General features: G+C 36.8%; 1 long non-coding RNA gene across 1 annotated transcript; it reads left to right on the top strand.

Annotated features, from left to right (window-relative positions):
• Positions 1-2,944: 2,944 nt before the first annotated feature.
• Positions 2,945-4,342, top strand: LOC138189477 (uncharacterized). The gene is made up of 2 exons (XR_011176050.1): positions 2,945-3,007; positions 3,859-4,342. It is a non-coding gene; the product is annotated as an uncharacterized LOC138189477 (long non-coding RNA).
• Positions 4,343-25,370: the final 21,028 nt, after the last annotated feature.

Genomic DNA, 25,370 nt, shown 5'->3' with positions numbered 1-25,370 from the left:
TATCTTGGGTTTCTGTCGTTGCAGGTTGTATGCTGCAGTCCCCGATGGAGTTTAAAGAGATGGTGGTAACGTTGAGGTGGTTGCCATTGCAGTCGTATCCTACCAGGCCATATGTTATTTTGATGAGGGTAAGTACGATGACCAGGTGATTCATCTTCCTATTAACAGTTTATTAAATTGTTTCTTACTCTTGAGTTTTCAGAAATAAGAATAACCTTTTAATATATATATATATATATGTGTGTAAAGAAAGGAAATTATATTTATACATTTTCTCTTTTCCCTTTCTTCCTTTTCCCCCTTTTTTCTATAACTTTGTTCTATTTTAGGTTTGATGTACATGCTGTCAGTGAAAATAATTTTATGAAGGCTACTTGAGTTATAATTATATACATATATGCGTACGTTTTGATGAGTAATATAAATGGGATTTATTTTATCGTTATAAATGTGTATAAGTATGTATTATTAATAGGTAGAAGTGTCACAAGTGTAGCTTGTTTTCGTATATATATATGTATGTGTGTGTATAAATATGACAATTTATTTTATAAGTCACTTGCATTGTCAATGGAAGTGAGTGTTACAAATATCATCTACTTTAAAACATGCGTGTATATATATTAGTAAACATGAATAAAAATTATATGTATAGTTATTAATGTTGTTGGATTTAAGTATTTCCTTTCGTGCACAGCACACAAGTACGTTATATTTCGGTGGTGCGGAGTATCCTTCCTTGAACTAAAAATTCTCTTTCAAGGTGAGTCAGATTATAGTAGACCATCATGCATTGGAGGCATGATGTAGCGGGTTGTACGTCTGCTATGTTTATACCGCACATGGTGCAGCGTGATATTTGTGTTCTTAAAGGTACTCCGCATAGAAAATGGATGGGCGGCTCTTCACACAGGTCCTGGTCGTCCGGATCCAGGCCGTCGAAACAGTCTTGGCAAAAATAGCCGGTATCATAATTGTTAACGGGACATAACAACTGAACACAGAGGCAGGACTCAACCTCCTCTGTCACTTCCAGATCGAATGCGAGCTCGGGTCCGTCTGGATTTTCTATGTCAGAATTGATGAGTTCGCCACTCGTTCTGTACATACATACAAAAACAATTAATATATATATATTTTTTATTATATTTTTTTTTTTTTTTATTTATTTTATTTTTATTTTTATATGTTTCGTTCGGATCCGTCCCTTTATATGAATATTGTATCCCTGTATATAATATAATATATATGTAATATGTTATGAATATGTTAGTTATTATTTATTATTTCCCCTCTTTTCTCTCTTTTTTTTTTTTTTTTTTTTCTTACTCTCCTCTCTTCTCTTTTTTTTTTTTTAGTACCTAACATAACTATCATGATCCTATATTACATTGTATTGGTTATTATTCGTGTTGAGGTGTGTGTGTGTGGGGATTTTTTCTTCAACATGGTCGCTCACGTGTATCCCTGGTATGGTGTTGTTTTAATATCAACAGTAATGTATTATTGAAATAACTGGTTATGATTTTATTTAGTAGTGTTTTGTAATGTTGTTTTGTGTTTCATGGTATTGTGCGTGTAGATACCGCGTGTTACTTTAATGTAATAACATGGGTTATATTGTTGTCGAATTTCAATGGTCATTGTTTTGGTTATACGTGACTTGCGTTTATATAAGTCTTGTTTAATTTAGTTAGTATTTTGTGTATTGTGTTACCAGTCGCTTTCATGTACTATAACTTTATTCCTTGGTACTAAGTTCAGTCATGACTTGTTAATATTTAGTTAGTCTATCGTGATTAGTTTCTAACCTATTTCTGTGTTTATTAACCTTTCTTATTTCCCTATTAATTTTATTATTGCTTATGTTTGCTATTGTTATTATTTTATGTTTGATATGAATTAGTTCCTTTATTAGTGATTAAGTCTTATTTGTTAGATTAACATTGTTTGTAAAAAAAAAATTTTCCTTTTTAGATTTTTGATGCTGCGTTGCTTACCTGGATCATTCTCACATCATCATCAGATTCTTCGGTATTACCTTGGATACTTACTATGGTTGCCTTCAATCATCCTATGTCTGCGATCATAAAGGTACTGTTTAATTTATTAATTCAATATGTGTATGATATATTGTGTGAGCGACCGCTATTGTGTATTACAAAATATGCTTCTACATGTTAGATATGATAGTTAATACAATATACTATCCTTTACTCTGGTTCTATCTATTACTAGCTTCCAATTAATCTATCTTAATTATCTTCCTAACCACTTTCTATACTTATCAACTATTTCATTTCTTCTTATTAATTTGTGAAATTCATGCTTGTGCGCTTCTTGTATGGTGTTTGATTGTTCATGAGGTAAGTTGCACCTTCACTGTTTTAAATATTCGTTGAACTATTACTTTTCATATTCAAACAATAATTGGAGCACTTGTAGTAATCTTTCCCCCCTTTTTTTTTTTTTCAGGTTACCTGTTATCTGTGCCATTCGACGAACAGTGTCACGCTTTCATAGTCTTGCTATGACGTTTAGTAGTGTTGCCTCTTGTATTAAGGCGATCGAAGTTAATCCATTTATTTACTTTCAGCTGGCTGTCGTACATGGTGTTCCGCAAACAGGGATCCATGGCCTATTTTGCACGTAAATCTTTTGTATAGCGATTACTTGTTCGCAAGGTGACTTTCACTTTCACTATTTTAGTTATTCATTGAATTAACACATTTTATATTCAGACAATAATCGGAGCACACTTAATAGTTTTCTTTTTCCCTTTTAGGTTTTCACTATCTGTATTATTCGACGAACAGTGTCACTCTTCCTTCTGATTTGATCACAATATTGTTATAACATTTAGTAATATTGTATTTTGCATTGAAACACTTGAAGTTAATTCATTCATTTATTTCAGCTGGCTGACGTACATTGTATTCCGCAAACAGGGATCCATAACCTATATTTGCACATACACTTTCTTGTATGATGATTACTTGTTCACAATGTAAACTTCACTTTCGCTGTTTTAATTATTCATTGAATTAACACATTTTATATCCAAACAATAACCGGAGCACACTTAATAATTTTCTTTTTCTTTTTAGGTTTCCACTATCTGTATTATTTGACGAACAGAGTCACACTTGCTTTTGTTTTAACCACAATATAATTATGACATTTAGTAATCTTGTATTTTGCACTGAAACAATTGAAACTAATTTATTCACTTATTTTAGGTAGTTGTCGTACATTACGTTCCACAAATAAAGATTCACAACCTATACTTGCACGTACACCTTTCTTGCATGTTGATTACTTATTCACAAGGTAACTTTCACTTTCACTATTTTAATTATTCATTGAATTCACACATTTTATATTCAAACAATAATCGGAGCACACTTAATAATTTTCTTTTTCCTTTTTAGGTTTCCACTATCTGTATTATTCGACGAACAGAGTCACACTTGCTTTTGTTTTAACCACAATATAATTATGACATTTAGTAATCTTGTATTTTGCACTGAAACAATTGAAACTAATTTATTCACTTATTTTAGGTAGTTGTCGTACATTACGTTCCACAAATAAAGATTCACAACCTATACTTGCACGTACACCTTTCTTGCATGTTGATTACTTATTCACAAGGTAACTTTCACTTTCACTATTTTAATTATTTATTGAATTCACGCATTTTATATTCAAACAATAATCGGAGCACACTTAATAATTTTTCTCTCTCTTTTTTTTTTTATATATTTTTTTTTCTCTCTCTTTTTTTTTTTTTTTTTTTTTTTTTTTTTTTTTTTTTTTTTTTTTATGTTTCCACTATTTGTATTATTCAACGAGCAGCACTACAATATACAGTATTGTACTATTTTGCCCACTGAAATCGTTTTGTCTATTGTTTACTTCGGTTATGCGCTAGTTTTAACTTGTTTAGGTGCACTGTTCGCGGAATCCCTTTTACTTCAATCTTGACGTTTTGGTTTTGCAAGATTTCTAGCACTTTATGTGGTCCAGTATATTGATCGGAGAATTTTCCTTTACTAGGTTCTTTTAATAGATATACTGAATCCCCTACTTTAAAATTTTGAGGGTTGATTCGTCGGTCGTAGTATTCTTTTGATTTTAGTTTAGATTTTATCAAATTTTCCCTTGCTATTCGTTGTACCGTGTTAATTTTATCGAACAGATCTCCGAGGTATTCTGCGTATGTTGGTTCCATGTTCTCTTCGATTATTACTTCACCTGTAGGCTCTCTGGCTAAATGTCCAAAGACTAATTCGTGCGGAGAGAATTTCGTTCCTTCGTGTACAGAAGTATTATAGGAAAACATAGCTAATTCTACCCATTCGTCCCAGTTTTTGGAATTTTCAATGTATAGCTTGAGATATTCAATCAGTACGTGGTGGGATCTTTCGATCGAACCGTTACTTTGTGGATGATATGCCGTCGTGGTATATTGTTTGATGCGGAATCTCTTTGCTACTTTCTTCATTAGCGAGGATGTGAAGTTTGTTCCTTGATCAGTGAGGATAGCTCTCGGTGATCCGAAACGACAAATAAATTGCTTTACGAATGCATCCGCTACCTCGGCTGAAGAGATTCCTCCTATTGAAATCCCGATAGAGTATTTTGTTAATAAATCTTGGATAGTTAAAATATATTCATTTCCCTTTTGAGTTTTTGGCAATGGACCTACAATATCCATACTAATCTTGTCGAACGCTTTACCTGGTGTGTCTGTAAGTACCATCGGTTGTTTTGCTTTTATTCTTGTGAGTTTCTTCAATTGACATTCCTTACATGTGTTTACGTAATCTTGAATTTCCTTTTTCATGTTTTCCCAATAATAATATTGTCGTATTCTTTGATAAGTTTTTGTTATTCCCTTGTGTCCTGCTACACTTGATTCATGTTTTTCTCGTATTATGTTGTTTCGCGCTTCCACAGGCGGGGTAATTACTTCCCCCGTGCAAATAGTGATGGTTAGGGTTTTTTCCATAAATATTTCTTTTAATTTTCTGATTGTATATCGCCAGGGTATTTCCTCCAAATTTCCTTTGCTAATGCTAAAGGAAGTAAATTGTTTTTCATTTACTACATCTAGTAGAGATCGTAGTGAGTTTAATAAATTTTCTGGTGCTATTGGAATATTCCTATTTTCCTTTATTGGTAGAGATACGATGTATTTCCCGGAATCGCAGTTCAATCTTGCTTTTTCCAACATTAAATCTTCGTAACGAGGCAATTTTCCCATCTCTTTCATTTCTAAGGCTCCTTTATCTATCGGGTTGCCATGTACATCTATGAATATTATTTTATGGTCATTTACTCTTGTAATTGAATCTCGGGTTTCTGAAATTTTTTGTTCCGCAATTATTGTAGGTCTCTGGTCCTTTTCTCGTTGTGGAATTAATTCCGGAATTACAGTAGAGAGCTCTTCTTCGCCTGTCGTATCTGTGTCTTCTTTTTCTCGCTTGGTTATTCCTCTATCTATATTTACATCGACTTCTGCCAGTGCCTGATCAAAATATTTTATGGGGGTTTCTTCTATTGTACGATGTTTTCGGGTATAAACCTTTCCTTGATTTTTCGAATCACTGGCTTGAGGCCAGGCGCGTGGTTTAGCTTCGAATATGGGAGAATCTTCGGTTGACGTATCCAATTTGAATCTTTTTGAGACATGCGTATCCCTTTCTCGTTGTCGAGTTAGTTCTGGAGTTTCGGCGGAATACTCCTCTTCGCTTGTTGTACCCATTCTCCTTTTCCCTCGATCAGTTATTTCTTTATTTACATCGAGCTCGGCTAGTGCTTCGTCAAAATATTTTACGGGCGTTTCTTCCAATGCAAGGTACTTCCGAGCACAAACCTTTTCTCGTTTTGCAGGATCAGTGGGTTGAGGCAAGCCGCGTGGTTTAGTTTCGAATATGGGAGAGTCTTCAGGTGATGTATCCTTTTCGAATCTTTTTGAGACAGGATAGCGAATTGGTGAGACTTCCTCTCTCCTTCTGATTGGTAGACAAATTTCCGGAGGATTCCTAGATAATGCGTCAGCGTTTGCATTCGCCCTACCTTCCTTGTACACAATATCGAATTCAAAGTCCGATAATTTCAATTTCCATTTCCAAATTCTCGATGTAGGGTCTTTGATAGAATGCATCCAGACTAAGGGTTTATGATCGGTTACGATAGTAAATTTCCTTCCGTAAAGATACGGTCGGAAATGCATCGCGCTGTAAACGATTGCCAGACACTCCTTTTCTATGGTAGAGTAGTTTTGTTCAGCAGAATTCAATAGTCTTGAGGCATACGCAATCGGTAAATCTTTTCCGATTGGCCCTTGACTTAGTACACCGCTTATAGCATACCCTGATGCGTCTGTAGTAAGGTTAAAAGGTTTAGAAAAATCCGGATATTGTAGAATGGGTTTTGTCATTAGTGCTGCCTTTAAATCTTCGAATGCCTTGTCTTGATTTTCCGTCCATTTAAAGGGAGTGTCTTTCTTCAATAGTTGTGTCAATGGTTTTGCGACCTTGGAGAAATCGGGTATAAATCTTCTGTAGTATCCTGCTAATCCCAAAAATTGTTTGATATTTTTCACTCTTTTGGGTCGCGGAAATTTTGATACGGCTTCGATTTTCTTCGGATCGGGTTTTACTCCATCTTCACTAATTATATGTCCTAAATAATTCACTTCGTGTCGTAAAAATTCGCACTTATCGGGCTGTAATCGTAATTTAGCTGCCCTCAGTCTTTCCATTAACTTATTAAATTTAATTTCATGTTCTTGAAGGGACCTAGAATAGATCACTATATCATCCAGATAGACGAATAGTTCTATTCCTTGTAGACCGGATAACACTGAGTTCATCAAACGTTGAAATGTCGCTGGGGCATTCTTTAGTCCAAAAGGCATTCTTTTGAATTGATAATGTCCATATGGTGTCGAAAATGCAGTTTTGTGGGCGTCTTCTTGTGACATACGGATCTGGTGAAAGCCCGATGCTAAGTCAAACGTGGAAAAATATTTCGCACTTCCTAATTGATCCAATATTTCTGTAATGTTGGGTAGTGGGAAAGCATCGCCGATCGTTTTATCGTTTAATTTCCTATAATCAATAACTAATCTCCAGCGTTTGTTTCCTTGCGAGTCGGATTTTTTGGGTACTATCCATAACGGGGAATTATATGGAGATATCGACGGTTCCACTACATCCGTATCTAGTAATTCTTGAATTTGTCGATTTATTTCTTCTCGATGTACTGGTGGATATCGATACTGTTTAGTATTAACTGGTATATTATCCGTTGTAATTATTTTATGTTCCAAAACTCCAGTTGCTTCAAGTGCATCTCCTGGAATATGAAATCTATCTTGATTATTACGAATCAACCTTTGAACGTTTTCCTTTTCTTCTTCGTTTAAGTGTTCGAGCCGTAGTAACTCAATTATTTGATCGTATCTACTCTCCTTCGATTTTAAAACTGTATTACACGCCGTCCTAGGAAGCGGGGGGGGGTTTTCAAATTCTTTAATTACCATTGTTGGTGTTGTGAATTCGTAATTCCTCGAGGTAGTATTTATTATCCTTATGTAACATTTTCCTCTATAATTCCTCACAACTGCATTACCAAAATAGATTCCCTTGATTGGCTCGATTCTGGGAATAAATCCTTCTTTCATCTCTGGATTTGCGATATTTACTGAACACGTTACTGAGCTTCGCTTAGGTATAATTATCTTTTCTTTAGTATCAAAGGGAATATAAATATTTCCCCATTTGATATGTTTTCCCTCATAGTCCAAACGAGCCTTACATCCTGCAAAAAATTCGGATCCCAGGATTCCGTCTTGATCGATTAGCAATGAATCATCGACTACATGAAAAATAACCGGATGGCCCGCAACCTGTATTACCGTCTGCCCTAGGGAGACCAGGCTCGTTGCCGTAATTCCTCGCACTTCAATTGATTCTTTATCGTCGATGATGGCTGAATCGCGTAAAGCAGTTTTCTTGATAATATTAATCTCCGATCCAGAGTCTAATAATAAACTCGTCTTAGTTTTTAGTTCTGGGGAAACTATTCGCGCAGTTGGTGTCGTTGGGGAATCGTTAAATTTTATTGAAATAATTCGGAGAGGTCGCCTTCCGAATCCGAATCTAACTCCTGGTGATCCTCCTTCGCCGGTTGCTTGTGCTTCACCTTTTCCTTCTTGACTTGAGATTCTGAATTTTCTGTTTGTGACCTCGTTTGGTTGTGGGATGTCTCTCCCACAGTATTTAATACTTGTTCGTTCGTCCTCTCGGTCGGCTTTGCGTTTGCCCTGTTCCTCATTATAGGTGGTGGAGTCGATCTTGCGGGGGCGGCTACCCTTGTTCTGTTCGTTGCCGTCGGCGCCGGTCTCCTGGTTGCTGCTTGCACTCTTGGGCGATTCGGCGTATCGTTCCTTCGAGGCTCGCCCCATTCTCCCGAAGGACGTGTTTGGTTTCCCGATTGTCTCGAAGCATAGGGTACGATTATTCCGGCATCTACACGGGCTTTAAATTTGTAGCAATCTTTTACTAAATGCCCAGGTTTTTTACAATAGTTACATGTGATAATATTTTGTCTCGGAGCATTTGAGTAATTCTGTGATGGAGGTACTGATCTTCGATCTTGGCGGTTATTCCTGACATTGTTGTTAGTGTTCAAAGGACGTACGTTTTCGCGTTTGTAATTGTTCGGAGGTATCGGTCGTTGGGGTCGCGTTCTATCGTTTATTTGTTTTAATTCGTGTGTTGCTTTGACGGCTTGGCGATACGCGTCTTCTAAAGTGTGGTATCCTGCTAGCTTTACTCGCATATATACCTCGTTCGGGAGTCCCTTAACGAAGGCTTCTCTTGTTTCCCAGTCTATTGTATCTTGGATGTCGGGGGATATAATCCCGTAGTCGCCCCTTTCTCCGTCCATTATTGCTAATCTAAGATTTCTAACGCGATCCATATAATCTAATATGTTTTCTCCGGGTCGTTGAAATATCGTCCCTAATTCTCCTTTATATTCGTTAAGAGATTTCTTTGGGCCGAACAGATCCTTTAATTTATTTGCAAAATCGTTTAGGCTTCTTAATTCCGTATCTTCGATGGCGAGGAACGCGTGTCCACGGAGTTTATTGGTTAATAATTTTACTAATTGTGGTTCTTGATACCTAGGAATCATATTTCGCGCGCGCTCGCAAGCTCTTAAAAAGTGAAATACCGATGGTCGATAGCCGTCGAACACTGGTACCGACTCGATCGCGTCTTTTAGTTTAATCGGTTGGACATATCCGCCTGACTGTATTGTCTCTTGTTGGGTTCCCGGCGGCGATACGGGTGATTCAGGTTCCCTTTTTGATTTGAGTTCATACACGCCATTTTGTACTTCAGCGAGTTTTGTACTCATGTCGCGAAAATTCGCATCCCATGCTTTAAGTTTTTCCGATAACGTCAAGATTAAGTCTTCGTCTAATGATTCTAGCCCGGTCGCCATTATTTCTTAGGTATATAATTTATTGATAAATGTAACAACTTTAATCCTCTGTGGAGCGTATCCCACCGCTGCCACCAAAAAATATTATACTATCTAATGTTACGTTCCTGTTTGTTTGAATTGATTTTAAACCGTTGAATTCGCAAGATTTTTTTTTTTTTATTGTTTTAATTTTAATTAGTTTTTTTTTGTGTGTTTGTTTTAATTTATTTTGTTTTGTTTAATTTAATTTAATTTAATTTAGTTCGATTTAGTTGAGTTTCGTCAGGAGGGGAAAATTTACACGATATAATTATATTTAAGATATTGAATCAAGGTTTTCGATTAAAATCTATTTCTAAGTTGAAAGTTTATTGTTACGTACTCGTTTAAAGTCAATTCAAACTTTTGATTTTAATTTAATCTGAAGGGAAAGATTTAAATTTAATTGGCTGTATAAGAAATATTTCTCACACGGTAGTTGCTGCCACCAGAAACAGTCTGAGGACTGTTTCGAATAGAAAAATTCCTTGTACTTATTTTCGAAATAATCTATTGATAAATTAATTACTTATGGATAGCGTTGACTAGTGTTAGGCTACTGATAAAATAATTTCCACGTTTTTCGGCTAACCTGCTATGTGCAGGGATACTCGCACGGGAGAGGATTAAAGTTGGATAAAAATAAGTATTCGATTTGTTCGCACGGAATTTATCTAAACTTCAGTATAGAATTATTTAAAATTATATATATATATATATATATATATATATATATGTGTATGTATATATCTGTATGTAGGAATTATTTGAGAGTTCGGTTCAATTTCGTTGTATAGAATTTATTTAAATTTGAATATGGAATTATTCAAGTTGTTATATATATGTATATATATATATATATATATATATAGCGTTTTAGGGACGGTAAAACAAGAGTGTTCGCGTTAATGGATTGGTTAAGATTTTGAATTTTCTTCGTTTGATGCAAATTTTATCTTTACGTTTCCTTCTCCTCCTCTCTTAATTTCGCCAATGAATCTATCATTGAACTGGACCTTAGTTCATTTGTTAGAGTGATTTTTTTTTTTTTTTTTTTTTTTTTACCGTTTCGATCTTCTTGCCTTCCGAATTGAGTGTTCACGAGAAAGAGATTTCAATGATCCTCTCTGTGTGGGGTTCGTGTGATTTCGCAAACCTTGCCCAAAGATGGGCAGTATTTTGCCAGCAGTGGGAGGAGGAATGCGAAGATCAATAGATGGTTCGATAGTCGAAACACCGTTATCCACAACCCAACACAGCGAATGACCCTTTGGTTAAGATTCAGAAGGGAATTATTCTATTTTATAATCGTATACAACGATGGCAAGAATGAAAATATCGGTCAATTAGATCTAATTTGATAGTCTTCTCTGCGTAAAACTCGTGTGATTTCGCAAGCCTTGCCCAAAGACGGGCAATGTTTTGCCAACAGTGGGAGGAGGAATGCGAAGATCAATGAGTGTTTCAGTAATTGAAGACACCGTTTTCACAAGCCTACGCAGCGAATGACCCTTTTGTTTATTCTCAAAATTGAAACGAAATTGAATGTATTAATTGATGATAAGTAAATCGGATTCGGTTCCTGGATGTGGCGAAGTTACTAGAGAAGAAGAAAATTTTATAAAAATTGAGACTCTTACCTTGTTCCGTCAGGGGCCATCGGCTCGCAATAGTCGTCGGTGAAATTTTTTTTTATTTGGTTTAGTTATTCGACTCAGGTATAATTATTATTAGAACTTTAGTTTATTTATTTTGATTAGAAATACACTCTGAATAAGCTTGCGGCTTATTTATTCGGATAAACGTCGCGGGTATAAATATATTTATTTATGAGGATGTTTTTAAATCTCGCCTATGAAATGAACACTTAGAAAGATTTCTAACTTAATTTGTGACTTAAACTGAGCAATTAATAAGAGACCGTCGAGGTGCAATGCGCGAATGACGACAATATATTGAAAATCTTCTATGTTCCTGCGCTTATTTATAATAACATCCCCCACGGGGTGGCGGTCAACTGGTGGTTCGCTTCCGTGGGAATCGGGATGCTGCAGTTTTGGGGTTCCTGAACTCGTACGTGAGAGAATGCAAATTCTGTAATCGTTGATGTCTCCTTTGCTTCGTTATCTTGTCTTTTAACTTCCAGATTCCCATCGCGGGTACGTGAGAGAATGCAAAAATCCGTATTTCGACTTAGTTCCCATCGGTTCTATTTTCTGCTGAGGTAGCGTCTAGGAGGCTTGGAGCCTTCCATGCTGGTCTAGTCTTTTTCTTGAGAATCTTTATGTTAGTACTGTGGGAATAATTTTTGTTCTTCGGCGCGTGGAAGGGCCGGTGGCTAGAGTCTCATTATTATATCGACACTTGCCCCGGCAACACGCGCGATCCGCCACTCTCCCGCAGCAAGGATTTCTTTTGGTTTATCTTGGGTAAGTTTGGTTTTGATGAATATTTCCATGTTATGGTTGCTTTTGGGATTTAATTTGATTTTCGATTTTTGCTATTTTCATAAACGTAGATTTCGGTGATTTGGACTTTGACGTTTGGACGATGGTTGCGGAGGCAATTTTATCAGAGGTTCTTATGCAGGCTTCTCGAGTGCGTATTTTGTCTTGTTTTTAGTCCGCTTAATTTATCCCGTTTTGTTCCATTAAGCTCTATTTGTATTATTCTAGCGGAAGAGGAAGAGGGATAGCGAAGAATCCATGAGTGATTCGGGAGGACCCAGCAAACGTATGAGGTATTGTGACCAAGTACGAGAACCAAAGTTGTTGGAGGAGTTGCGTGACATCAGTGCTGATTCCTTGGAATCGAGTTCTGACAATTCTGCTGTTGTTGACGAAAGCTTCTTTGATGCGGAAACCGTCATACTCGAGTGGGATTTTCCTCTATTTGAAGTTGTTGATACTGACCGTTGCGCGAAGGTGCGTTTTCCTGATGAAATCCCTGAAGTAGTTCTGGAGGCACATCTTCGCCATCATGCTTCTGGAGAAAGGGGAATTTCCCCTGTCGTACGTTATTGGTGTATGTGTAAGTTTAGCGAGCTTTATCCTGGAGCTCCTTGTCCTGATTTCGATTTAGTATAGTTGCTCTGTATTTGTAGTTTCGCCGTTTAACAATTTCGGTTTTCTTTTATTTTGGTTGTATGTTAAATATATATATATATATATACATATATATATATGTTTATATACTTGTTTCATAATTTATTTCTTTTTATGTTTGTTAAGTACGTGTGTATACTTTTATATATTTTATTTTGTATTTCTTTTATAATATATATATATATATATTTTTTTACATTTGTGTTTGATAGTGTAGTTATATATTTTATTTTGTATTTCTTTTATAATATATATATATATATATATTTTTTTTTTTTTTTTTTTTACATTTGTGTTTGATAGTGTAGTTATATATTTGTATTTCTTTTATAATATATATATATATATATTTTTTTACATTTGTGTTCGATAATGTAGTTACACATAGGATTTATTCAATTTTGAAAAAATGTTAATTAATCTTAACAATGTGTTTTCACGATTGTTCCTTACGGCTGATTAGGTATTAATTATTACTTATTCTTTCCTTATTACGATCTCCCATTTGTACTAAATATTTATTCTCTTCCTTTTTTTTTTCTCTTTTTTTTTTCTTTTCTTTCTTTTTTTTTTTTTTATTGATTGAGAATATAATTTATTTGTAAAGCAAGAAGGTTAATACGCATGTGGATTATCCAAAATGGCCGCCTGTGAATGTCCCTAGCATATAGTGACTTTTGTTAATATCGAATCTATTATTTATTTGTTAATTATTAAAACCCCCTTTTTTATGTTTGACGTGTAGTTGAGGCGAGAATAACATTATTTTGCACTTATTTAATGCGTATAACTATTGCATGTGTTCCGATGCACACGTGTAAGAGCTATGACAATCTAAGATGGCTGTTCGTGAATATCTCCAGTATAGTGACGGGTCTTTGCTTTTATTTAATATTGAAATAATTATTTCTCCGCCTTAATTTTCTTTATTCTAGCGCAGTTAGGATAGTATTGTTTGTGTATTTATAATATATATATATATATATATATACATATATATATACTATATTTATATATTGTGTGTTCATATAATAACATGCGAATAGTATTGTTGTTAAATTTTATAACTCATTAATAGCATTGTTTTATTGTTTTGAGTAGAATGTTCGATAACATAAAGTACACACATATATATAAATATACATATATATTTTTTCTCTCTTTTTTTTTTTGTGTAGTTTTCATATAAAATTCTCTGAGGTTATCCGAATGTTAGTTAGTTTAAATAATGTTATGTTGTGTGTTCTACTTCTTTTATGTTCATTTAGATTATTAATAATTTGGCTTAAAATATAGATTTTGTATGTATGCGTGCATGTTTCATGAAATTCTTTACTGAAATGTTGGTTAGTTTTAATTATTTATTTTATGTTTACTAGTTAATTTTGATTTAGTAGAGTAGAACACGCATACACACACATAAGTATATATGTATATATTTCTGATAGTGTGACCTTTCTCTTTTTTTTTGTTAAAAAGAATTCTTTAATTGTGTATTTGAGGTTATATGTCAATTATTTGCTTTTATATATATATATATATCTATATGTTTGTAATGTGACAACGTAGTATTGAAAGTTTACCAGATTATTATGTGTTTGATATGGTTTACATATTTATGCTGTACGCAATTCTCCCAATCGAGGCGGTGTTAATTATTTTTAATCGCTGGATTTGCTAACAAGTAGTTAGTCGGTTAGTTTCAATAGTACTGTATGTTCTATATCTTTTATATTCATTTAGATTATTAATAATTTGGTTTAAAATATAGATTTTGTATGTATGCGTGCATGTTTCATGAAATTCTTTACTGAAATGTTGGCTAGTTTTAATTATTTATTTTATGTTTACTAGTTAATTTTGATTTAGTAGAATAGAACACGCATACACACACATAAGTATATATATATATATTTCTGATAGTGTGACCTTTCTTTTTTTTTTTTGTTAAAAAATTCTTTAATTGTGTATTTGAGGTTATATGTCAATTATTTGTTTTTATATATATATATACCTATATGTTTTGTAATGTGACAACGTAGTATTGAAAGTTTACCAGATTATTATGTGTTTGATATGGTTTACATATTTATGCTGTACGCAATTCTCCCAGTCGAGGCGGTGTTAATTATTTTTAATCGCTGGATTTGCTAACAAGTAGTTAGTTGGTTAGTTTCAATAGTACTATGTGTATGTTCTATATCTTTTATATTAGATTATTAATAGCTTGGTTTAAAATCTAGGTTTTATATATATATATATAGACATGCATGTTTCGTAGTATAGTTTTCATATGTAGTTCTTTACTAGAATGAGCACGAGTTTTGATTATGTATTTTATGTTTACCAGATTGTTAATTTGATTTAATAGTATAGAATGCGCACACATATACATATTTCCGTCAATGTGATTTTTATATAAGTTTTTTTTTTTTTTTAATAGTGTAGTATTGTGTATTTTAGGTTAGGTGTTTATTAGACTGTTAACCATTTGATTTCGTATATGCATATATATTTGAAATTTGATAATTTTGGATTTGTTACATAGTATTGAAAGTTTTATTTCTAATATTTACTAAATTGTTATGTGTTTAACATATATGTATATATTTGTGTATAATACTCCAAGTTGCTGCGATGTTAGTTGTTTTGATCATTTGTTTTGTTAATTAAAAAAAATGTATTCCCGCTGTTTCAATTATTTCCCTTCTGTAGTCATTCTTATTTCTTGATTTACTCGTTTGGTTCGCCACTCGTTTAATTCATTAATTAATTTTTATTTACTGATTTAAATTCTTCTTTTGTATTTCACATATTCCGTCTTCGTTGATTGATTGTAGTATATCTTCTTGTTGCTCCTTTGCGAATTTGTCATATATAATCCTACTTATTCTTGTTTTATTTGATCGGTTCGTATCTAGTCCAGTTTATTAATTGACTTTATTTTATACTGATAGTTATCGGTTAGTTTTTCGAATCGTGGTTTATCCTTTGCCAAGTTATCAAATTCATAGGATATTGGTAGGTTTATTTGATGTTATATACCTATATTTTATTTATTGGTTGATTTATTGAACCATAGGTTTTTAAATATCGTGTCGGTTATTGGTAGATTTATTTAGTGTTATGTGCATATATTTATTTATTGGTTGATTTTATTCTACATATTTTGTGTTTCGTATATATTCATCCCTATTGTTAGTCTATAGTCGCCCTTATTCGTTAATCTTTTATTTTGTTTTGCAGTAGCGTGTGTTCCTTGGTCTATTCAAATTTTACTCGCGCTGATTTCCGTATAGTAGCTTTGTATTTTCGTTACGGCACGTGCGGAGCACGGGACGTGACAACGTGCAGAATGCAATGCACAACCGATTAACCGTCGAAACAAGCGGAACAGAATGCAAATCTCGATGATTTCATCGATTTTGATGAAAACTGACCGTCATTTCCTTCCCGTTTGAGATATTTCGACGTTTAAGCGCTCTTTTTACTCCTTTTTACGTGCAGAATGTAATAAACAACCGTTTAACCGTCGAAACAAGCGGAACAGCTCGCAAATCTAGATGATTTCGTCGATTTTGATGAAAACTGACCGTCATTTCCTTCCCGTTTGAGATATTTCGACGTTTAAGCGCTCTTTTTACTCCATTTAAAGTGCAGAATGTAATACACGCTAGTTTCAGCGTCGAAACAAGCCCAACAGCTCGCAAATCGCTTCGATTTCGTCGATTTTGATGAAAACTGACCGTCATTTCCTTCCCGTTTGCGATATTTCGACGTTTAAGCGCCCTTTTTACTCCATTTAAAGTGCAGAATGTAATACACGCTAGTTTCAGCGTCGAAACAAGCCCAACAGCTCGCAAATCGCTTCGATTTCGTCGATTTTGATGAAAACTGACCGTCATTTCCTTCCCGTTTGAGATATTTCGACGTTTAAGCGCTCTTTTTACTCCATTTAAAGTGCAGAATGTAATACACGCCAGTTTCAGTGTCGAAACAAGCCCAACAGCTCGCAAATCGCTTTGATTTCGTCGATTTTGATGAAAACGGACCGTCGTTTCCTTCCCGTTTGAGATATTTTGACGTTTAAGCGCTCTTTTTACTCCTTTTTACGTGCAGAATGTAATAAACAACCGTTTCACCGTCGAAACAAGCGGAACAGCTCGCAAATCTCGATGATTTCCTCGATTTTGATGAAAACTGACCGTCATTTCCTTCCCGTTTGAGATATTTCGACGTTTAAGCGCTCTTTTTACACCTTTTTACGTGCAGAATGTAATAAACAACCGTTTAACCGTCGAAACAAGCGGAACAGCTCGCAAATCTCGATGATTTCGTCGATTTTGATGAAAACTGACCGTCATTTCCTTCCCGTTTGCGATATTTCGACGTTTAAGCGCCCTTTTTACTCCATTTAAAGTGCAGAATGTAATACACGCTAGTTTCAGCGTCGAAACAAGCCCAACAGCTCGCAAATCGCTTCGATTTCGTCGATTTTGATGAAAATTGACCGTCATTTCCTTCCCGTTTGAGATATTTCGACGTTTAAGCGCTCTTTTTACTCCATTTGAAGTGCAGAATGTAATACACGCCAGTTTCAGTGTAGAAACAAGCCCAACAGCTCGCAAATCGCTTTGATTTCGTCGATTTTGATGAAAACTGACCGTCATTTCCTTCCCGTTTGAGATATTTCGACGTTTAAGCGCTCTTTTTACTCCTTTTTACGTGCAGAATGTAATAAACAACCGTTTAACCGTCGAAACAATCGGAACAGCGAGCAAATCTCGATGATTTCGTCGATTTTGATGAAAACTGACCGTCGTTTCCTTCCCGTTTGAGATATTTCGACGTTTAAACGCTCATTTCACTCCTTTTTACGTGCAGAATGCAATGCACAACCGATTAACCGTCGAAACAAGCGGAACAGCATGCAAATCTCGATGATTTCATCGATTTTGATGAAAACTGACCGTCATTTCCTTCCCGTTTGAGATATTTCGACGTTCAAGCGCTCTTTTTACTCCTTTTTACGTGCAGAATGTAATAGACAACCGTTTAACCGTCGAAACAAGCCCAACAGCTCGCAAATCGCGTTGATTTCGTCGATTTTGATGAAAACTGACCGTCATTTCCTTCCCGTTTGAGATATTTCGACGTTTAAGCGCTCTTTTTACTCCTTTTTACGTGCAGAATGTAATAAACAACCGTTTAACCGTCGAAACAAGCCCAACAGCTCGCAAATCGCTTTGATTTCGTCGATTTTGATGAAAACTGACCGTCATTTCCTTCCCGTTTGCGATATTTCGACGTTTAAGCGCCCTTTTTACTCCATTTAAAGTGCAGAATGTAATACACGCTAGTTTCAGCGTCGAAACAAGCCCAACAGCTCGCAAATCGCTTCGATTTCGTCGATTTTGATGAAAACTGACCGTCATTTCCTTCCCGTTTGAGATATTTCGACGTTTAAGCGCCCTTTTTACTCCATTTAAAGTGCAGAATGTAATACACGCTAGTTTCAGCGTCGAAACAAGCCCAACAGCTCGCAAATCGCTTCGATTTCGTCGATTTTGATGAAAACTGACCGTCATATCCTTCCCGTTTGAGATATTTCGACGTTTAAGCGCTCTTTTTACTCCATTTAAAGTGCAGAATGTAATACACGCCAGTTTCAGTGTCGAAACAAGCCCAACAGCTCGCAAATCGCTTTGATTTCGTCGATTTTGATGAAAACGGACCGTCGTTTCCTTCCCGTTTGAGATATTTCGACGTTTAAACGCTCATTTCACTCCTTTTTACGTGCAGAATGCAATGCACAACCGATTAACCGTCGAAACAAGCGGAACAGAATGCAAATCTCGATGATTTCATCGATTTTGATGAAAACTGACCGTCATTTCCTTCCCGTTTGAGATATTTCGACGTTTAAGCGCTCTTTTTACTCCTTTTTACTTGCAGAATGTAATAAACAACCGTTTCACCGTCGAAACAAGCGGAACAGCTCGCAAATCTCGATGATTTCGTCGATTTTGATGAAAACTGACCGTCATTTCCTTCCCGTTTGAGATATTTCGACGTTTAAACGCTCATTTCACTCCTTTTTACGTGCAGAATGCAATGCACAACCGTTTAACCGTCGAAACAAGCGGAACAGCTCGCAAATCTCGATGATTTCGTCGATTTTGATGAAAACGGACCGTCGTTTCCTTCCCGTTTGAGATATTTTGACGTTTAAGCGCTCTTTTTACTCCTTTTTACGTGCAGAATGTAATAAACAACCGTTTCACCGTCGAAACAAGCGGAACAGCTCGCAAATCTCGATGATTTCATCGATTTTGATGAAAACTGACCGTCATTTCCTTCCCGTTTGAGATATTTCGACGTTTAAGCGCTCTTTTTACACCTTTTTACGTGCAGAATGTAATAAACAACCGTTTAACCGTCGAAACAAGCGGAACAGCTCGCAAATCTCGATGATTTCGTCGATTTTGATGAAAACTGACCGTCATTTCCTTCCCGTTTGCGATATTTCGACGTTTAAGCGCCCTTTTTACTCCATTTAAAGTGCAGAATGTAATACACGCTAGTTTCAGCGTCGAAACAAGCCCAACAGCTCGCAAATCGCTTCGATTTCGTCGATTTTGATGAAAACTGACCGTCATTTCCTTCCCGTTTGAGATATTTCGACGTTTAAGCGCTCTTTTTACTCCATTTGAAGTGCAGAATGTAATACACGCCAGTTTCAGTGACGAAACATGCCCAACAGCTCGCAAATCGCTTTGATTTCGTCGATTTTGATGAAAACTGACCGTCATTTCCTTCCCGTTTGAGATATTTCGACGTTTAAGCGCTCTTTTTACTCCTTTTTACGTGCAGAATGTAATAAACAACCGTTTAACCGTCGAAACAAGCGGAACAGCTCGCAAATCTCGATGATTTCGTCGATTTTGATGAAAACTGACCGTCATTTCCTTCCCGTTTGAGATATTTCGACGTTTAAACGCTCATTTCACTCCGTTTTACGTGCAGAATGCAATGCACAACCGTTTAACCGTCGAAACAAGCGGAACAGCTCGCAAATCTCGATGATTTCGTCGATTTTGATGAAAACTGACCGTCATTTCCTTCCCGTTTGCGATATTTCGACGTTTAAGCGCCCTTTTTACTCCATTTAAAGTGCAGAATGTAATACACGCTAGTTTCAGCGTCGAAACAAGCCCAACAGCTCGCAAATCGCTTCGATTTCGTCGATTTTGATGAAAACTGACCGTCATTTCCTTCCCGTTTGAGATATTTCGACGTTTAAGCGCTCTTTTTACTCCATTTAAAGTGCAGAATGTAATACACGCCAGTTTCAGTGTCGAAACAAGCCCAACAGCTCGCAAATCGCTTTGATTTCGTCGATTTTGATGAAAACGGACCGTCGTTTCCTTCCCGTTTGAGATATTTCGACGTTTAAACGCTCATTTCACTCCTTTTTACGTGCAGAATGCAATGCACAACCGATTAACCGTCGAAACAAGCGGAACAGAATGCAAATCTCGATGATTTCATCGATTTTGATGAAAACTGACCGTCATTTCCTTCCCGTTTGAGATATTTCGACGTTTAAGCGCTCTTTTTACTCCTTTTTACGTGCAGAATGTAATAAACAACCGTTTAACCGTCGAAACAAGCGGAACAGCTCGCAAATCTAGATGATTTCGTCGATTTTGATGAAAACTGACCGTCATTTCCTTCCCGTTTGAGATATTTCGACGTTTAAGCGCTCTTTTTACTCCATTTAAAGTGCAGAATGTAATACACGCTAGTTTCAGCGTCGAAACAAGCCCAACAGCTCGCAAATCGCTTCGATTTCGTCGATTTTGCTGAAAACTGACCGTCATTTCCTTCCCGTTTGAGATATTTCGACGTTTAAGCGCTCTTTTTACTCCATTTAAAGTGCAGAATGTAATACACGCCAGTTTCAGTGTCGAAACAAGCCCAACAGCTCGCAAATCGCTTTGATTTCGTCGATTTTGATGAAAACTGACCGTCATTTCCTTCCCGTTTGAGATATTTCGACGTTTAAACGCTCATTTCACTCCTTTTTACGTGCAGAATGCAATGCACAACCGTTTAACCGTCGAAACAAGCGGAACAGCTCGCAAATCTCGATGATTTCGTCGATTTTGATGAAAACGGACCGTCGTTTACTTCCCGTTTGAGATATTTTGACGTTTAAGCGCTCTTTTTACTCCTTTTTACGTGCAGAATGTAATAAACAACCGTTTCACCGTCGAAACAAGCGGAACAGCTCGCAAATCTCGATGATTTCCTCGATTTTGATGAAAACTGACCGTCATTTCCTTCCCGTTTGAGATATTTCGACGTTTAAGCGCTCTTTTTACACCTTTTTACGCGCAGAATGTAATAAACAACCGTTTAACCGTCGAAACAAGCGGAACAGCTCGCAAATCTCGATGATTTCTTCGATTTTGATGAAAACTGACCGTCATTTCCTTCCCGTTTGCGATATTTCGACGTTTAAGCGCCCTTTTTACTCCATTTAAAGTGCAGAATGTAATACACGCTAGTTTCAGCGTCGAAACAAGCCCAACAGCTCGCAAATCGCTTCGATTTCGTCGATTTTGATGAAAACTGACCGTCATTTCCTTCCCGTTTGAGATATTTCGACGTTTAAGCGCTCTTTTTACTCCATTTGAAGTGCAGAATGTAATACACGCCAGTTTCAGTGTAGAAACAAGCCCAACAGCTCGCAAATCGCTTTGATTTCGTCGATTTTGATGAAAACTGACCGTCATTTCCTTCCCGTTTGAGATATTTCGACGTTTAAGCGCTCTTTTTACTCCTTTTTACGTGCAGAATGTAATAAACAACCGTTTAACCGTCGAAACATGCGGAACAGCTCGCAAATCCCGATGATTTCGTCGATTTTGATGAAAACTGACCGTCATTTCCTTCCCGTTTGAGATATTTCGACGTTTAAACGCTCATTTCACTCCTTTTTACGTGCAGAATGCAATGCACAACCGTTTAACCATCGAAACAAGCGGAACAGCTCGCAAATCTCGATGATTTCGTCGATTTTGATGAAAACTGACCGTCATTTCCTTCCCGTTTGCGATATTTCGACGTTTAAGCGCCCTTTTTACTCCATTTAAAGTGCAGAATGTAATACACGCTAGTTTCAGCGTCGAAACAAGCCCAACAGCTCGCAAATCGCTTCGATTTCGTCGATTTTGATGAAAACTGACCGTCATTTCCTTCCCGTTTGAGATATTTCGACGTTTAAGCGCTCTTTTTACTCCATTTAAAGTGCAGAATGTAATACACGCCAGTTTCAGTGTCGAAACAAGCCCAACAGCTCGCAAATCGCTTTGATTTCGTCGATTTTGATGAAAACGGACCGTCGTTTCCTTCCCGTTTGAGATATTTCGACGTTTAAACGCTCATTTCACTCCTTTTTACGTGCAGAATGCAATGCACAACCGATTAACCGTCGAAACAAGCGGAACAGAATGCAAATCTCGATGATTTCATCGAGATTGATGAAAACTGACCGTCATTTCCTTCCCGTTTGAGATATTTCGACGTTTAAGCGCTCTTTTTACTCCTTTTTACGTGCAGAATGTAATAAACAACCGTTTTACCGTCGAAACAAGCGGAACAGCTCGCAAATCTAGATGATTTCATCGATTTTGATGAAAACTGACCGTCATTTCCTTCCCGTTTGAGATATTTCGACGTTCAAGCGCTCTTTTTACTCCTTTTTACGTGCAGAATGTAATAGACAACCGTTTAACCGTCGAAACAAGCCCAACAGCTCTCAAATCGCTTTGATTTCGTCGATTTTGATGAAAACGGACCGTCGTTTCCTTCCCGTTTGAGATATTTCGACGTTTAAACGCTCATTTCACTCCTTTTTACGTGCAGAATGCAATGCACAACCGATTAACCGTCGAAACAAGCGGAACAGAATGCAAATCTCGATGATTTCATCGATTTTGATGAAAACTGACCGTCATTTCCTTCCCGTTTGAGATATTTCGACGTTTAAGCGCTCTTTTTACTCCTTTTTACTTGCAGAATGTAATAAACAACCGTTTCACCGTCGAAACAAGCGGAACAGCTCGCAAATCTCGATGATTTCGTCGATTTTGATGAAAACTGACCGTCATTTCCTTCCCGTTTGAGATATTTCGACGTTTAAACGCTCATTTCACTCCTTTTTACGTGCAGAATGCAATGCACAACCGTTTAACCGTCGAAACAAGCGGAACAGCTCGCAAATCTCGATGATTTCGTCGATTTTGATGAAAACGGACCGTCGTTTCCTTCCCGTTTGAGATATTTTGACGTTTAAGCGCTCTTTTTACTCCTTTTTACGTGCAGAATGTAATAAACAACCGTTTCACCGTCGAAACAAGCGGAACAGCTCGCAAATCTCGATGATTTCATCGATTTTGATGAAAACTGACCGTCATTTCCTTCCCGTTTGAGATATTTCGACGTTTAAGCGCTCTTTTTACACCTTTTTACGTGCAGAATGTAATAAACAACCGTTTAACCGTCGAAACAAGCGGAACAGCTCGCAAATCTCGATGATTTCGTCGATTTTGATGAAAACTGACCGTCATTTCCTTCCCGTTTGCGATATTTCGACGTTTAAGCGCCCTTTTTACTCCATTTAAAGTGCAGAATGTAATACACGCTAGTTTCAGCGTCGAAACAAGCCCAACAGCTCGCAAATCGCTTCGATTTCGTCGATTTTGATGAAAACTGACCGTCATTTCCTTCCCGTTTGAGATATTTCGACGTTTAAGCGCTCTTTTTACTCCATTTGAAGTGCAGAATGTAATACACGCCAGTTTCAGTGACGAAACATGCCCAACAGCTCGCAAATCGCTTTGATTTCGTCGATTTTGATGAAAACTGACCGTCATTTCCTTCCCGTTTGAGATATTTCGACGTTTAAGCGCTCTTTTTACTCCTTTTTACGTGCAGAATGTAATAAACAACCGTTTAACCGTCGAAACAAGCGGAACAGCTCGCAAATCTCGATGATTTCGTCGATTTTGATGAAAACTGACCGTCATTTCCTTCCCGTTTGAGATATTTCGACGTTTAAACGCTCATTTCACTCCGTTTTACGTGCAGAATGCAATGCACAACCGTTTAACCGTCGAAACAAGCGGAACAGCTCGCAAATCTCGATGATTTCGTCGATTTTGATGAAAACTGACCGTCATTTCCTTCCCGTTTGCGATATTTCGACGTTTAAGCGCCCTTTTTACTCCATTTAAAGTGCAGAATGTAATACACGCTAGTTTCAGCGTCGAAACAAGCCCAACAGCTCGCAAATCGCTTCGATTTCGTCGATTTTGATGAAAACTGACCGTCATTTCCTTCCCGTTTGAGATATTTCGACGTTTAAGCGCTCTTTTTACTCCATTTAAAGTGCAGAATGTAATACACGCCAGTTTCAGTGTCGAAACAAGCCCAACAGCTCGCAAATCGCTTTGATTTCGTCGATTTTGATGAAAACGGACCGTCGTTTCCTTCCCGTTTGAGATATTTCGACGTTTAAACGCTCATTTCACTCCTTTTTACGTGCAGAATGCAATGCACAACCGATTAACCGTCGAAACAAGCGGAACAGAATGCAAATCTCGATGATTTCATCGATTTTGATGAAAACTGACCGTCATTTCCTTCCCGTTTGAGATATTTCGACGTTTAAGCGCTCTTTTTACTCCTTTTTACGTGCAGAATGTAATAAACAACCGTTTAACCGTCGAAACAAGCGGAACAGCTCGCAAATCTAGATGATTTCGTCGATTTTGATGAAAACTGACCGTCATTTCCTTCCCGTTTGAGATATTTCGACGTTTAAGCGCTCTTTTTACTCCATTTAAAGTGCAGAATGTAATACACGCTAGTTTCAGCGTCGAAACAAGCCCAACAGCTCGCAAATCGCTTCGATTTCGTCGATTTTGCTGAAAACTGACCGTCATTTCCTTCCCGTTTGAGATATTTCGACGTTTAAGCGCTCTTTTTACTCCATTTAAAGTGCAGAATGTAATACACGCCAGTTTCAGTGTCGAAACAAGCCCAACAGCTCGCAAATCGCTTTGATTTCGTCGATTTTGATGAAAACTGACCGTCATTTCCTTCCCGTTTGAGATATTTCGACGTTTAAACGCTCATTTCACTCCTTTTTACGTGCAGAATGCAATGCACAACCGTTTAACCGTCGAAACAAGCGGAACAGCTCGCAAATCTCGATGATTTCGTCGATTTTGATGAAAACGGACCGTCGTTTACTTCCCGTTTGAGATATTTTGACGTTTAAGCGCTCTTTTTACTCCTTTTTACGTGCAGAATGTAATAAACAACCGTTTCACCGTCGAAACAAGCGGAACAGCTCGCAAATCTCGATGATTTCCTCGATTTTGATGAAAACTGACCGTCATTTCCTTCCCGTTTGAGATATTTCGACGTTTAAGCGCTCTTTTTACACCTTTTTACGCGCAGAATGTAATAAACAACCGTTTAACCGTCGAAACAAGCGGAACAGCTCGCAAATCTCGATGATTTCTTCGATTTTGATGAAAACTGACCGTCATTTCCTTCCCGTTTGCGATATTTCGACGTTTAAGCGCCCTTTTTACTCCATTTAAAGTGCAGAATGTAATACACGCTAGTTTCAGCGTCGAAACA

Source organism: Bombus flavifrons, unplaced genomic scaffold, assembly GCF_040668555.2.
Source record: "Bombus flavifrons isolate JBK064 unplaced genomic scaffold, iyBomFlav1_principal scaffold0072, whole genome shotgun sequence".
Classification (NCBI taxonomy): domain Eukaryota; kingdom Metazoa; phylum Arthropoda; class Insecta; order Hymenoptera; family Apidae; genus Bombus; species Bombus flavifrons.
The sequence above is the reverse complement of the archived record's forward strand: the minus strand, read 5'-3'. Positions and strand labels throughout refer to the sequence as shown.